The following is a 14,953-nucleotide window of genomic DNA, read 5'->3' on the forward strand; positions in this document are numbered from 1 at the left end:
AGAAGTTGTAGTTTTTCTAAGTGGCTCCCATTTTGGCTGAAGTGTTTCCATGCGCGTGGGTGAAAGCGCGTTCTTTGTTATTTCTCTCCGGTAATGAACATACCTTTCTCCGTCTTAAATTTGATCATTTCTTTGTGTATAAGGGTACCTGAGGTTTGATTATAAACGTTGTTGGACTTGTTTGGATAAGTTTATTGGTAGCGTTTGGGATTCATTTTGTATGCATTTTGAAGGAGGGAAACCGGTGGATTATTGAATGAAGCGCGCCAGCTAAACTGAGTTTTTATGGATATAAAGAAGGACTTTATCGAACAAAAGGACCCTTTGTGATGTAACTGGGACCTTTTGGAGTGCCAACAGAAGAAGATCTTCAAAGGTAGGGCATTTATTATATCGCTATTTCTGACTTTCGTGACGCACCTGCCTGGTTGAAAAATGTTTTCCATGTTTTTGTATGCGGGGCGCTGTCCTCAATTAATCGCATGGTGTGCTTTCGCCGTAAAGCCTTTTTGAAATCTGACACAGCGGCTGGATTAACAAGAAGTTAAGCTTTATTTTGATGTATAATACTTGTATTTTCATGAATGTTAAATATTTATATTTCTGTAATTTGAAATTCGCGCTCTGCAATTTCACCGGATGTTGGCCAGGTGGGACGCTACAGTCCCACATGCCCATAAGAAGTTTTAACAAGCTCAGATAGGCAGATCTCAGCCAACTGGTTTGCGGGGCCACCGCTACAGCAGAGGACGAGTTAGTTAAGGCAATGTGCTGCTAATTCATTGTGTTCTGCACTCGTGGGTTTGACGTCACACAACATTTTCCTCCTTTTTCCTTTTGTATTCTTCATTTATATCACTTTGCTTTTTCTTCCTGTGTCAACACACCATTTGTTTTTGCTGCTTTGTCTGAAGATCACATTTGTAGTGCCCTTTAACAAGCTCAGAAAGGTGTATCTCGGCCAACTGGTAGGAGGGCCACCGCTATAGCACAGGACCAGGTAAGGCAATGTAGTGCTAATTCAATGTGTTCTGTACTCGTGGGTGCGACTACACACAACATTTCTTATTTCCCTTGTAAAAATATAGAAACGCTGCAAAAGTATGGATTGACTAAAGAGATAGCCACACTGAAGCCTTGGAAGAACAATGACAACATCAAAGATGACAGCAATGTGATACAAAGCCAATCCTCCAGAGAGACTTGAGCCTAAATCCAGGGCCTTAGACCACTCTGCCACGCTACCCAGCCCCTTCCTCAAAGTCACACTTTGTCATCTGTTACCTAGGTTTGCTAAGCTCCCATTAATTTCAACCTCTTCTTTTTTCCTTTTTCATTTCATTTTCTTCGTTTATGTCATGTTGCTTTTTCTTCCTGTGCCAACACATCATTTGTTCTTGCTTCTATGTCTGAAGAGCACATTTGTAGAGCACTTTAACAAGCTCAGAAAGGTGGATCTCGGCCAGCTGGTGGGTGTGGCCACCGCTATAGCACAGGACGAGGTAGTTAAGGCAATTTAGTGCTAAAGATGCCAGCGGTGTTATTTCCCTTGTTTGAATATGGAAATGCTACCAAAGTTTTAATTGACCACACTGAAGACGTGCACAAAAAAAACAAGAATGATGGCAGCAGTGGGATTCGAACCCACGCCTCCAGAGAGACTGGAGCCTAAATCCAGCGCCTTAGACCACTCGGCCACGCTACCCTTCACTGCCAATGACCCCACGCTTTGCCATCTGTTACCTAAGCCTGCCTAGCTCCCATTAATATCGCTCTCTTCTTTTTCATTTTTCCTTTTGTGTCCTTCATTTATATCACGTTGCTTTTTCTTCCTGTCTCAACACATTATTTGTTTTGCTGCTATGTCTGAAGAGCACATTTATAGAGCCCTTTAACCTCTCTTGGGTAGGGGGCAGTATTTTCACGTCCGGATGAAAAGCGTGCCCAAAATAAACTGCCTGTTACTCAGGCCCAGAAGCTAGGATATGCATATAATTGGTAGATTTGGATAGGAAACACTCTAAAGTTTCTACAACTGATAACATGATGTCTGTGAGTATAACACAACTGATATGGCAGGCGAAACCCCGAGGACAAACCATCCAAAAAAATAATAATTCAGCCTTCCACTGTTTCCAATGGCTTTCATGTTTATTATGAGGCGAAGTCCTCCCAGATTGCAGTTCCTAGGGCTTCCACTAGATGTCAACAGAAAGAGTTTCAGGCTGGTTTTTGGAAAAATGAGCTAGAAGTTGTAGTTTTTCTAAGTGGCTCCCATTTTGGCTGAAGTGTTTCCATGCGCGTGGGTGAAAGCGCGTTCTTTGTTATTTCTCTCCGGTAATGAACATACCTTTCTCCGTCTTAAATTTGATCATTTCTTTGTGTATAAGGGTACCTGAGGTTTGATTATAAACGTTGTTGGACTTGTTTGGATAAGTTTATTGGTAGCGTTTGGGATTCATTTTGTATGCATTTTGAAGGAGGGAAACCGGTGGATTATTGAATGAAGCGCGCCAGCTAAACTGAGTTTTTATGGATATAAAGAAGGACTTTATCGAACAAAAGGACCCTTTGTGATGTAACTGGGACCTTTTGGAGTGCCAACAGAAGAAGATCTTCAAAGGTAGGGCATTTATTATATCGCTATTTCTGACTTTCGTGACGCACCTGCCTGGTTGAAAAATGTTTTCCATGTTTTTGTATGCGGGGCGCTGTCCTCAATTAATCGCATGGTGTGCTTTCGCCGTAAAGCCTTTTTGAAATCTGACACAGCGGCTGGATTAACAAGAAGTTAAGCTTTATTTTGATGTATAATACTTGTATTTTCATGAATGTTAAATATTTATATTTCTGTAATTTGAAATTCGCGCTCTGCAATTTCACCGGATGTTGGCCAGGTGGGACGCTACAGTCCCACATGCCCATAAGAAGTTTTAACAAGCTCAGATAGGCAGATCTCAGCCAACTGGTTTGCGGGGCCACCGCTACAGCAGAGGACGAGTTAGTTAAGGCAATGTGCTGCTAATTCATTGTGTTCTGCACTCGTGGGTTTGACGTCACACAACATTTTCCTCCTTTTTCCTTTTGTATTCTTCATTTATATCACTTTGCTTTTTCTTCCTGTGTCAACACACCATTTGTTTTTGCTGCTTTGTCTGAAGATCACATTTGTAGTGCCCTTTAACAAGCTCAGAAAGGTGTATCTCGGCCAACTGGTAGGAGGGCCACCGCTATAGCACAGGACCAGGTAAGGCAATGTAGTGCTAATTCAATGTGTTCTGTACTCGTGGGTGCGACTACACACAACATTTCTTATTTCCCTTGTAAAAATATAGAAACGCTGCAAAAGTATGGATTGACTAAAGAGATAGCCACACTGAAGCCTTGGAAGAACAATGACAACATCAAAGATGACAGCAATGTGATACAAAGCCAATCCTCCAGAGAGACTTGAGCCTAAATCCAGGGCCTTAGACCACTCTGCCACGCTACCCAGCCCCTTCCTCAAAGTCACACTTTGTCATCTGTTACCTAGGTTTGCTAAGCTCCCATTAATTTCAACCTCTTCTTTTTTCCTTTTTCATTTCATTTTCTTCGTTTATGTCATGTTGCTTTTTCTTCCTGTGCCAACACATCATTTGTTCTTGCTTCTATGTCTGAAGAGCACATTTGTAGAGCACTTTAACAAGCTCAGAAAGGTGGATCTCGGCCAGCTGGTGGGTGTGGCCACCGCTATAGCACAGGACGAGGTAGTTAAGGCAATTTAGTGCTAAAGATGCCAGCGGTGTTATTTCCCTTGTTTGAATATGGAAATGCTACCAAAGTTTTAATTGACCACACTGAAGACGTGCACAAAAAAAACAAGAATGATGGCAGCAGTGGGATTCGAACCCACGCCTCCAGAGAGACTGGAGCCTAAATCCAGCGCCTTAGACCACTCGGCCACGCTACCCTTCACTGCCAATGACCCCACGCTTTGCCATCTGTTACCTAAGCCTGCCTAGCTCCCATTAATATCGCTCTCTTCTTTTTCATTTTTCCTTTTGTGTCCTTCATTTATATCACGTTGCTTTTTCTTCCTGTCTCAACACATTATTTGTTTTGCTGCTATGTCTGAAGAGCACATTTATAGAGCCCTTTAACCTCTCTTGGGTAGGGGGCAGTATTTTCACGTCCGGATGAAAAGCGTGCCCAAAATAAACTGCCTGTTACTCAGGCCCAGAAGCTAGGATATGCATATAATTGGTAGATTTGGATAGGAAACACTCTAAAGTTTCTACAACTGATAACATGATGTCTGTGAGTATAACACAACTGATATGGCAGGCGAAACCCCGAGGACAAACCATCCAAAAAAAAAAAAATTCAGCCTTCCACTGTTTCCAATGGCTTTCATGTTTATTATGAGGCGAAGTCCTCCCAGATTGCAGTTCCTAGGGCTTCCACTAGATGTCAACAGAAAGAGTTTCAGGCTGGTTTTTGGAAAAATGAGCTAGAAGTTGTAGTTTTTCTAAGTGGCTCCCATTTTGGCTGAAGTGTTTCCATGCGCGTGGGTGAAAGCGCGTTCTTTGTTATTTCTCTCCGGTAATGAACATACCTTTCTCCGTCTTAAATTTGATCATTTCTTTGTGTATAAGGGTACCTGAGGTTTGATTATAAACGTTGTTGGACTTGTTTGGATAAGTTTATTGGTAGCGTTTGGGATTCATTTTGTATGCATTTTGAAGGAGGGAAACCGGTGGATTATTGAATGAAGCGCGCCAGCTAAACTGAGTTTTTATGGATATAAAGAAGGACTTTATCGAACAAAAGGACCCTTTGTGATGTAACTGGGACCCTTTGGAGTGCCAACAGAAGAAGATCTTCAAAGGTAGGGCATTTATTATATCGCTATTTCTGACTTTCGTGACGCACCTGCCTGGTTGAAAAATGTTTTCCATGTTTTTGTATGCGGGGCGCTGTCCTCAATTAATCGCATGGTGTGCTTTCGCCGTAAAGCCTTTTTGAAATCTGACACAGCGGCTGGATTAACAAGAAGTTAAGCTTTATTTTGATGTATAATACTTGTATTTTCATGAATGTAAAATATTTATATTTCTGTAATTTGAAATTCGCGCTCTGCAATTTCACCGGATGTTGGCCAAGTGGGACACTACAGTCCCACATGCCCATAAGAAGTTTTAACAAGCTCAGATAGGCAGATCTCAGCCAACTGGTTTGCGGGGCCACCGCTACAGCAGAGGACGAGTTAGTTAAGGCAATGTGCTGCTAATTCATTGTGTTCTGCACTCGTGGGTTTGACGTCACACAACATTTTCCTCCTTTTTCCTTTTGTATTCTTCATTTATATCACTTTGCTTTTTCTTCCTGTGTCAACACACCATTTGTTTTTGCTGCTTTGTCTGAAGATCACATTTGTAGTGCCCTTCAACAAGCTCAGAAAGGTGTATCTCGGCCAACTGGTAGGAGGGCCACCGCTATAGCACAGGACCAGGTAAGGCAATGTAGTGCTAATTCAATGTGTTCTGTACTCGTGGGTGCGACTACACACAACATTTCTTATTTCCCTTGTAAAAATATAGAAACGCTGCAAAAGTATGGATTGACTAAAGAGATAGCCACACTGAAGCCTTGCACGAACAATGACAACATCAAAGATGACAGCATTGTGATACAAAGCCAATCCTCCAGAGAGACTTGAGCCTAAATCCAGGGCCTTAGACCACTCTGCCACGCTACCCAGCCCCTTCCTCAAAGTCACACTTTGTCATCTGTTACCTAGGTTTGCTAAGCTCCCATTAATTTCAACCTCTTCTTTTTTCCTTTTTCATTTCATTTTCTTCGTTTATGTCATGTTGCTTTTTCTTCCTGTGCCAACACATCATTTGTTCTTGCTTCTATGTCTGAAGAGCACATTTGTAGAGCACTTTAACAAGCTCAGAAAGGTGGATCTCGGCCAGCTGGTGGGTGTGGCCACCACTATAGCACAGGACGAGGTAGTTAAGGCAATTTAGTGCTAAAGATGCCAGCGGTGTTATTTCCCTTGTTTGAATATGGAAATGCTACCAAAGTTTTAATTGACCACACTGAAGAGGTGCACAAAAAAAACAAGAATGATGGCAGCAGTGGGATTCGAACCCACGCCTCCAGAGAGACTGGAGCCTAAATCCAGCGCCTTAGACCACTCGGCCACGCTACCCTTCACTGCCAATGACCCCACGCTTTGCCATCTGTTACCTAAGCCTGCTAAGCTCCCATTAATATCGCTCTCTTCTTTTTCATTTTTCCTTTTGTGTCCTTCATTTATATCACGTTGCTTTTTCTTCCTGTCTCAACACATTATTTGTTTTGCTGCTATGTCTGAAGAGCACATTTATAGAGCCCTTTAACCTCTCTTGGGTAGGGGGCAGTATTTTCACGTCCGGATGAAAAGCGTGCCCAAAATAAACTGCCTGTTACTCAGGCCCAGAAGCTAGGATATGCATATAATTGGTAGATTTGGATAGGAAACACTCTAAAGTTTCTACAACTGATAACATGATGTCTGTGAGTATAACACAACTGATATGGCAGGCGAAACCCCGAGGACAAACCATCCAAAAAAATAATAATTCAGCCTTCCACTGTTTCCAATGGCTTTCATGTTTATTATGAGGCGAAGTCCTCCCAGATTGCAGTTCCTAGGGCTTCCACTAGATGTCAACAGAAAGAGTTTCAGGCTGGTTTTTGGAAAAATGAGCTAGAAGTTGTAGTTTTTCTAAGTGGCTCCCATTTTGGCTGAAGTGTTTCCATGCGCGTGGGTGAAAGCGCGTTCTTTGTTATTTCTCTCCGGTAATGAACATACCTTTCTCCGTCTTAAATTTGATCATTTCTTTGTGTATAAGGGTACCTGAGGTTTGATTATAAACGTTGTTGGACTTGTTTGGATAAGTTTATTGGTAGCGTTTGGGATTCATTTTGTATGCATTTTGAAGGAGGGAAACCGGTGGATTATTGAATGAAGCGCGCCAGCTAAACTGAGTTTTTATGGATATAAAGAAGGACTTTATCGAACAAAAGGACCCTTTGTGATGTAACTGGGACCTTTTGGAGTGCCAACAGAAGAAGATCTTCAAAGGTAGGGCATTTATTATATCGCTATTTCTGACTTTCGTGACGCACCTGCCTGGTTGAAAAATGTTTTCCATGTTTTTGTATGCGGGGCGCTGTCCTCAATTAATCGCATGGTGTGCTTTCGCCGTAAAGCCTTTTTGAAATCTGACACAGCGGCTGGATTAACAAGAAGTTAAGCTTTATTTTGATGTATAATACTTGTATTTTCATGAATGTTAAATATTTATATTGCTGTAATTTGAAATTCGCGCTCTGCAATTTCACCGGATGTTGGCCAGGTGGGACGCTACAGTCCCACATGCCCATAAGAAGATTTAACAAGCTCAGATAGGCAGATCTCAGCCAACTGGTTTGCGGGGCCACCGCTACAGCAGAGGACGAGTTAGTTAAGGCAATGTGCTGCTAATTCATTGTGTTCTGCACTCGTGGGTTTGACGTCACACAACATTTTCCTCCTTTTTCCTTTTGTATTCTTCATTTATATCACTTTGCTTTTTCTTCCTGTGTCAACACACCATTTGTTTTTGCTGCTTTGTCTGAAGATCACATTTGTAGTGCCCTTCAACAAGCTCAGAAAGGTGTATCTCGGCCAACTGGTAGGAGGGCCACCGCTATAGCACAGGACCAGGTAAGGCAATGTAGTGCTAATTCAATGTGTTCTGTACTCGTGGGTGCGACTACACACAACATTTCTTATTTCCCTTGTAAAAATATAGAAACGCTGCAAAAGTATGGATTGACTAAAGAGATAGCCACACTGAAGCCTTGCACGAACAATGACAACATCAAAGATGACAGCATTGTGATACAAAGCCAATCCTCCAGAGAGACTTGAGCCTAAATCCAGGGCCTTAGACCACTCTGCCACGCTACCCAGCCCCTTCCTCAAAGTCACACTTTGTCATCTGTTACCTAGGTTTGCTAAGCTCCCATTAATTTCAACCTCTTCTTTTTTCCTTTTTCATTTCATTTTCTTCGTTTATGTCATGTTGCTTTTTCTTCCTGTGCCAACACATCATTTGTTCTTGCTTCTATGTCTGAAGAGCACATTTGTAGAGCACTTTAACAAGCTCAGAAAGGTGGATCTCGGCCAGCTGGTGGGTGTGGCCACCGCTATAGCACAGGACGAGGTAGTTAAGGCAATTTAGTGCTAAAGATGCCAGCGGTGTTATTTCCCTTGTTTGAATATGGAAATGCTACCAAAGTTTTAATTGACCACACTGAAGACGTGCACAAAAAAACCAAGAATGATGGCAGCTGTGGGATTCGAACCCACGCCTCCAGAGAGACTGGAGCCTAAATTCAGCGCCTTAGACCACTCGGCCACGCTACCCTTCACTGCCAATTACCCCACGCTTTGCCATCTGTTACCTAAGCCTGCTAAGCTCCCATTAATATCGCTCTCTTCTTTTTCATTTTTCCTTTTGTGTCCTTCATTTATATCACGTTGCTTTTTCTTCCTGTCTCAACACATTATTTGTTTTGCTGCTATGTCTGAAGAGCACATTTATAGAGCCCTTTAACCTCTCTTGGGTAGGGGGCAGTATTTTCACGTCCGGATGAAAAGCGTGCCCAAAATAAACTGCCTGTTACTCAGGCCCAGAAGCTAGGATATGCATATAATTGGTAGATTTGGATAGGAAACACTCTAAAGTTTCTACAACTGATAACATGATGTCTGTGAGTATAACACAACTGATATGGCAGGCGAAACCCCGAGGACAAACCATCCAACAACAACAAAAAATTCAGCCTTCCACTGTTTCCAATGGCTTTCATGTTTATTATGAGGCGAAGTCCTCCCAGATTGCAGTTCCTAGGGCTTCCACTAGATGTCAACAGAAAGAGTTTCAGGCTGGTTTTTGGAAAAATGAGCTAGAAGTTGTAGTTTTTCTAAGTGGCTCCCATTTTGGCTGAAGTGTTTCCATGCGCGTGGGTGAAAGCGCGTTCTTTGTTATTTCTCTCCGGTAATGAACATACCTTTCTCCGTCTTAAATTTGATCATTTCTTTGTGTATAAGGGTACCTGAGGTTTGATTATAAACGTTGTTGGACTTGTTTGGATAAGTTTATTGGTAGCGTTTGGGATTCATTTTGTATGCATTTTGAAGGAGGGAAACCGGTGGATTATTGAATGAAGCGCGCCAGCTAAACTGAGTTTTTATGGATATAAAGAAGGACTTTATCGAACAAAAGGACCCTTTGTGATGTAACTGGGACCTTTTGGAGTACCAACAGAAGAAGATCTTCAAAGGTAGGGCATTTATTATATCGCTATTTCTGACTTTCGTGACGCACCTGCCTGGTTGAAAAATGTTTTCCATGTTTTTGTATGCGGGGCGCTGTCCTCAATTAATCGCATGGTGTGCTTTCGCCGTAAAGCCTTTTTGAAATCTGACACAGCGGCTGGATTAACAAGAAGTTAAGCTTTATTTTGATGTATAATACTTGTATTTTCATGAATGTTAAATATTTATATTGCTGTAATTTGAAATTCGCGCTCTGCAATTTCACCGGATGTTGGCCAGGTGGGACGCTACAGTCCCACATGCCCATAAGAAGTTTTAACAAGCTCAGATAGGCAGATCTCAGCCAACTGGTTTGCGGGGCCACCGCTACAGCAGAGGACGAGTTAGTTAAGGCAATGTGCTGCTAATTCATTGTGTTCTGCACTCGTGGGTTTGACGTCACACAACATTTTCCTCCTTTTTCCTTTTGTATTCTTCATTTATATCACTTTGCTTTTTCTTCCTGTGTCAACACACCATTTGTTTTTGCTGCTTTGTCTGAAGATCACATTTGTAGTGCCCTTCAACAAGCTCAGAAAGGTGTATCTCGGCCAACTGGTAGGAGGGCCACCGCTATAGCACAGGACCAGGTAAGGCAATGTAGTGCTAATTCAATGTGTTCTGTACTCGTGGGTGCGACTACACACAACATTTCTTATTTCCCTTGTAAAAATATAGAAACGCTGCAAAAGTATGGATTGACTAAAGAGATAGCCACACTGAAGCCTTGCACGAACAATGACAACATCAAAGATGACAGCATTGTGATACAAAGCCAATCCTCCAGAGAGACTTGAGCCTAAATCCAGGGCCTTAGACCACTCTGCCACGCTACCCAGCCCCTTCCTCAAAGTCACACTTTGTCATCTGTTACCTAGGTTTGCTAAGCTCCCATTAATTTCAACCTCTTCTTTTTTCCTTTTTCATTTCATTTTCTTCGTTTATGTCATGTTGCTTTTTCTTCCTGTGCCAACACATCATTTGTTCTTGCTTCTATGTCTGAAGAGCACATTTGTAGAGCACTTTAACAAGCTCAGAAAGGTGGATCTCGGCCAGCTGGTGGGTGTGGCCACCGCTATAGCACAGGACGAGGTAGTTAAGGCAATTTAGTGCTAAAGATGCCAGCGGTGTTATTTCCCTTGTTTGAATATGGAAATGCTACCAAAGTTTTAATTGACCACACTGAAGACGTGCACAAAAAAAACAACAATGATGGCAGCAGTGGGATTCGAACCCACGCCTCCAGATAGACTGGAGCCTAAATCCAGCGCCTTAGACCACTCGGCTACGCTACCCTTCACTGCCAATGACCCCACACTTTGCCATCTGTTACCTAAGCCTGCTAAGCTCCCATTAATATCGCTCTCTTCTTTTTCATTTTTCCTTTTGTGTCCTTCATTTATATCACGTTGCTTTTTCTTCCTGTCTCAACACATTATTTGTTTTGCTGCTATGTCTGAAGAGCACATTTATAGAGCCCTTTAACCTCTCTTGGGTAGGGGGCAGTATTTTCACGTCCGGATGAAAAGCGTGCCCAAAATAAACTGCCTGTTACTCAGGCCCAGAAGCTAGGATATGCATATAATTGGTAGATTTGGATAGGAAACACTCTAAGGTTTCTACAACTGATAACATGATGTCTGTGAGTATAACACAACTGATATGGCAGGCGAAACCCCGAGGACAAACCATCCAACAAAAAAAAAATTCAGCCTTCCACTGTTTCCAGTTGCTTTCTTGTTTATTATGAGGCGAAGTCCTCCCAGATTGCAGTTCCTAGGGCTTCCACTAGATGTCAACAGAAAGAGTTTCAGGCTGGTTTTTGGAAAAATGAGCTAGAAGTTGTAGTTTTTCTAAGTGGCTCCCATTTTGGCTGAAGTGTTTCCATGCGCGTGGGTGAAAGCGCGTTCTTTGTTATTTCTCTCCGGTAATGAACATACCGTTCTCCGTCTTAAATTTGATCATTTCTTTGTGTATAAGGGTACCTGAGGTTTGATTATAAACGTTGTTGGACTTGTTTGGATAAGTTTATTGGTAGCGTTTGGGATTCATTTTGTATGCATTTTGAAGGAGGGAAACCGGTGGATTATTGAATGAAGCGCGCCAGCTAAACTGAGTTTTTATGGATATAAAGAAGGACTTTATCGAACAAAAGGACCCTTTGTGATGTAACTGGGACCTTTTGGAGTGCCAACAGAAGAAGATCTTCAAAGGTAGGGCATTTATTATATCGCTATTTCTGACTTTCGTGACGCACCTGCCTGGTTGGAAAATGTTTTCCATGTTTTTGTATGCGGGGCGCTGTCCTCAATTAATCGCATGGTGTGCTTTCGCCGTAAAGCCTTTTTGAAATCTGACACAGCGGCTGGATTAACAAGAAGTTAAGCTTTATTTTGATGTATAACACTTGTATTTTCATGAATGTTAAATATTTATATTTCTGTAATTTGAAATTCGCGCTCTGCAATTTCACCGGATGTTGGCATGCCCATAAGAAGTTTTAACAAGCTCAGATAGGCAGATCTCAGCCAACTGGTTTGCGGGGCCACCGCTACAGCAGAGGACGAGTTAGTTAAGGCAATGTGCTGCTAATTCATTGTGTTCTGCACTCGTGGGTTTGACGTCACACAACATTTTCCTCCTTTTTCCTTTTGTATTCTTCATTTATATCACTTTGCTTTTTCTTCCTGTGTCAACACACCATTTGTTTTTGCTGCTTTGTCTGAAGATCACATTTGTAGTGCCCTTTAACAAGCTCAGAAAGGTGTATCTCGGCCAACTGGTAGGAGGGCCACCGCTATAGCACAGGACCAGGTAAGGCAATGTAGTGCTAATTCAATGTGTTCTGTACTCGTGGGTGCGACTACACACAACATTTCTTATTTCCCTTGTAAAAATATAGAAACGCTGCAAAAGTATGGATTGACTAAAGAGATAGCCACACTGAAGCCTTGCACGAACAATGACAACATCAAAGATGACAGCATTGTGATACAAAGCCAATCCTCCAGAGAGACTTGAGCCTAAATCCAGGGCCTTAGACCACTCTGCCACGCTACCCAGCCCCTTCCTCAAAGTCACACTTTGTCATCTGTTACCTAGGTTTGCTAAGCTCCCATTAATTTCAACCTCTTCTTTTTTCCTTTTTCATTTCATTTTCTTCGTTTATGTCATGTTGCTTTTTCTTCCTGTGCCAACACATCATTTGTTCTTGCTTCTATGTCTGAAGAGCACATTTGTAGAGCACTTTAACAAGCTCAGAAAGGTGGATCTCGGCCAGCTGGTGGGTGTGGCCACCGCTATAGCACAGGACGAGGTAGTTAAGGCAATTTAGTGCTAAAGATGCCAGCGGTGTTATTTCCCTTGTTTGAATATGGAAATGCTACCAAAGTTTTAATTGACCACACTGAAGACGTGCACAAAAAAACCAAGAATGATGGCAGCAGTGGGATTCGAACCCACGCCTCCAGAGAGACTGGAGCCTAAATCCAGCGCCTTAGACCACTCGGCCACGCTACCCTTCACTGCCAATGACCCCACACTTTGCCATCTGTTACCTAAGCCTGCTAAGCTCCCATTAATATCGCTCTCTTCTTTTTCATTTTTCCTTTTGTGTCCTTCATTTATATCACGTTGCTTTTTCTTCCTGTCTCAACACATTATTTGTTTTGCTGCTATGTCTGAAGAGCACATTTATAGAGCCCTTTAACCTCTCTTGGGTAGGGGGCAGTATTTTCACGTCCGGATGAAAAGCGTGCCCAAAATAAACTGCCTGTTACTCAGGCCCAGAAGCTAGGATATGCATATAATTGGTAGATTTGGATAGGAAACACTCTAAGGTTTCTACAACTGATAACATGATGTCTGTGAGTATAACACAACTGATATGGCAGGCAAAACCCGGAGGACAAACCATCCCAAAAAAAAAATTCAGCCTTCCACTGTTTCCAATGGCTTTCATGTTTATTATGAGGCGAAGTCCTCCCAGATTGCAGTTCCTAGGGCTTCCACTAGATGTCAACAGAAAGAGTTTCAGGCTGGTTTTTGGAAAAATGAGCTAGAAGTTGTAGTTTTTCTAAGTGGCTCCCATTTTGGCTGAAGTGTTTCCATGCGCGTGGGTGAAAGCGCGTTCTTTGTTATTTCTCTCCGGTAATGAACATACCTTTCTCCGTCTTAAATTTGATCATTTCTTTGTGTATAAGGGTACCTGAGGTTTGATTATAAACGTTGTTGGACTTGTTTGGATAAGTTTATTGGTAGCGTTTGGGATTCATTTTGTATGCATTTTGAAGGAGGGAAACCGGTGGATTATTGAATGAAGCGCGCCAGCTAAACTGAGTTTTTATGGATATAAAGAAGGACTTTATCGAACAAAAGGACCCTTTGTGATGTAACTGGGACCTTTTGGAGTGCCAACAGAAGAAGATCTTCAAAGGTAGGGCATTTATTATATCGCTATTTCTGACTTTCGTGACGCACCTGCCTGGTTGAAAAATGTTTTCCATGTTTTTGTATGCGGGGCGCTGTCCTCAATTAATCGCATGGTGTGCTTTCGCCGTAAAGCCTTTTTGAAATCTGACACAGCGGCTGGATTAACAAGAAGTTAAGCTTTATTTTGATGTATAATACTTGTATTTTCATGAATGTTAAATATTTATATTGCTGTAATTTGAAATTCGCGCTCTGCAATTTCACCGGATGTTGGCCAGGTGGGACGCTACAGTCCCACATGCCCATAAGAAGTTTTAACAAGCTCAGATAGGCAGATCTCAGCCAACTGGTTTGCGGGGCCACCGCTACAGCAGAGGACGAGTTAGTTAAGGCAATGTGCTGCTAATTCATTGTGTTCTGCACTCGTGGGTTTGACGTCACACAACATTTTCCTCCTTTTTCCTTTTGTATTCTTCATTTATATCACTTTGCTTTTTCTTCCTGTGTCAACACACCATTTGTTTTTGCTGCTTTGTCTGAAGATCACATTTGTAGTGCCCTTTAACAAGCTCAGAAAGGTGTATCTCGGCCAACTGGTAGGAGGGCCACCGCTATAGCACAGGACCAGGTAAGGCAATGTAGTGCTAATTCAATGTGTTCTGTACTCGTGGGTGCGACTACACACAACATTTCTTATTTCCCTTGTAAAAATATAGAAACGCTGCAAAAGTATGGATTGACTAAAGAGATAGCCACACTGAAGCCTTGCACGAACAATGACAACATTAAAGATGACAGCAATGTGATACAAAGCCAATCCTCCAGAGAGACTTGAGCCTAAATCCAGGGCCTTAGACCACTCTGCCACGCTACCCAGCCACTTCCTCAAAGTCACACTTTGTCATCTGTTACCTAGGTTTGCTAAGCTCCCATTAATTTCAACCTCTTCTTTTTTCCTTTTTCATTTCATTTTCTTCGTTTATGTCATGTTGCTTTTTCTTCCTGTGCCAACACATCATTTGTTCTTGCTTCTATGTCTGAAGAGCACATTTGTAGAGCACTTTAACAAGCTCAGAAAGGTGGATCTCGGCCAGCTGGTGGGTGTGGCCACCGCTATAGCAC

General features: G+C 42.3%; 6 non-coding genes across 6 annotated transcripts; all 6 read right to left on the minus strand.

Annotated features, from left to right (window-relative positions):
* Positions 1 to 1,623: 1,623 nt before the first annotated feature.
* On the minus strand, positions 1,624 to 1,705 carry trnal-uag (transfer RNA leucine (anticodon UAG)). The gene has a single exon. It is a non-coding gene; the product is annotated as a tRNA-Leu (tRNA).
* A 2,165-nt stretch (positions 1,706 to 3,870) lies between these two features.
* Positions 3,871 to 3,952, minus strand: trnal-uag (transfer RNA leucine (anticodon UAG)). The gene has a single exon. It is a non-coding gene; the product is annotated as a tRNA-Leu (tRNA).
* Positions 3,953 to 6,117: 2,165 nt separating this feature from the next.
* On the minus strand, positions 6,118 to 6,199 carry trnal-uag (transfer RNA leucine (anticodon UAG)). Its single transcript has one exon. It is a non-coding gene; the product is annotated as a tRNA-Leu (tRNA).
* A 2,165-nt stretch (positions 6,200 to 8,364) lies between these two features.
* Positions 8,365 to 8,446, minus strand: trnal-uag (transfer RNA leucine (anticodon UAG)). Its single transcript has one exon. It is a non-coding gene; the product is annotated as a tRNA-Leu (tRNA).
* Positions 8,447 to 10,613: 2,167 nt separating this feature from the next.
* Positions 10,614 to 10,695, minus strand: trnal-uag (transfer RNA leucine (anticodon UAG)). Its single transcript has one exon. It is a non-coding gene; the product is annotated as a tRNA-Leu (tRNA).
* Positions 10,696 to 12,837: 2,142 nt separating this feature from the next.
* Positions 12,838 to 12,919, minus strand: trnal-uag (transfer RNA leucine (anticodon UAG)). The gene has a single exon. It is a non-coding gene; the product is annotated as a tRNA-Leu (tRNA).
* Positions 12,920 to 14,953: the final 2,034 nt, after the last annotated feature.

Source organism: Salmo salar, chromosome 27 (genome assembly GCF_965601325.2).
Source record: "Salmo salar chromosome 27, fSalSal1, whole genome shotgun sequence".
In the NCBI taxonomy this organism is placed as follows: domain Eukaryota; kingdom Metazoa; phylum Chordata; class Actinopteri; order Salmoniformes; family Salmonidae; genus Salmo; species Salmo salar.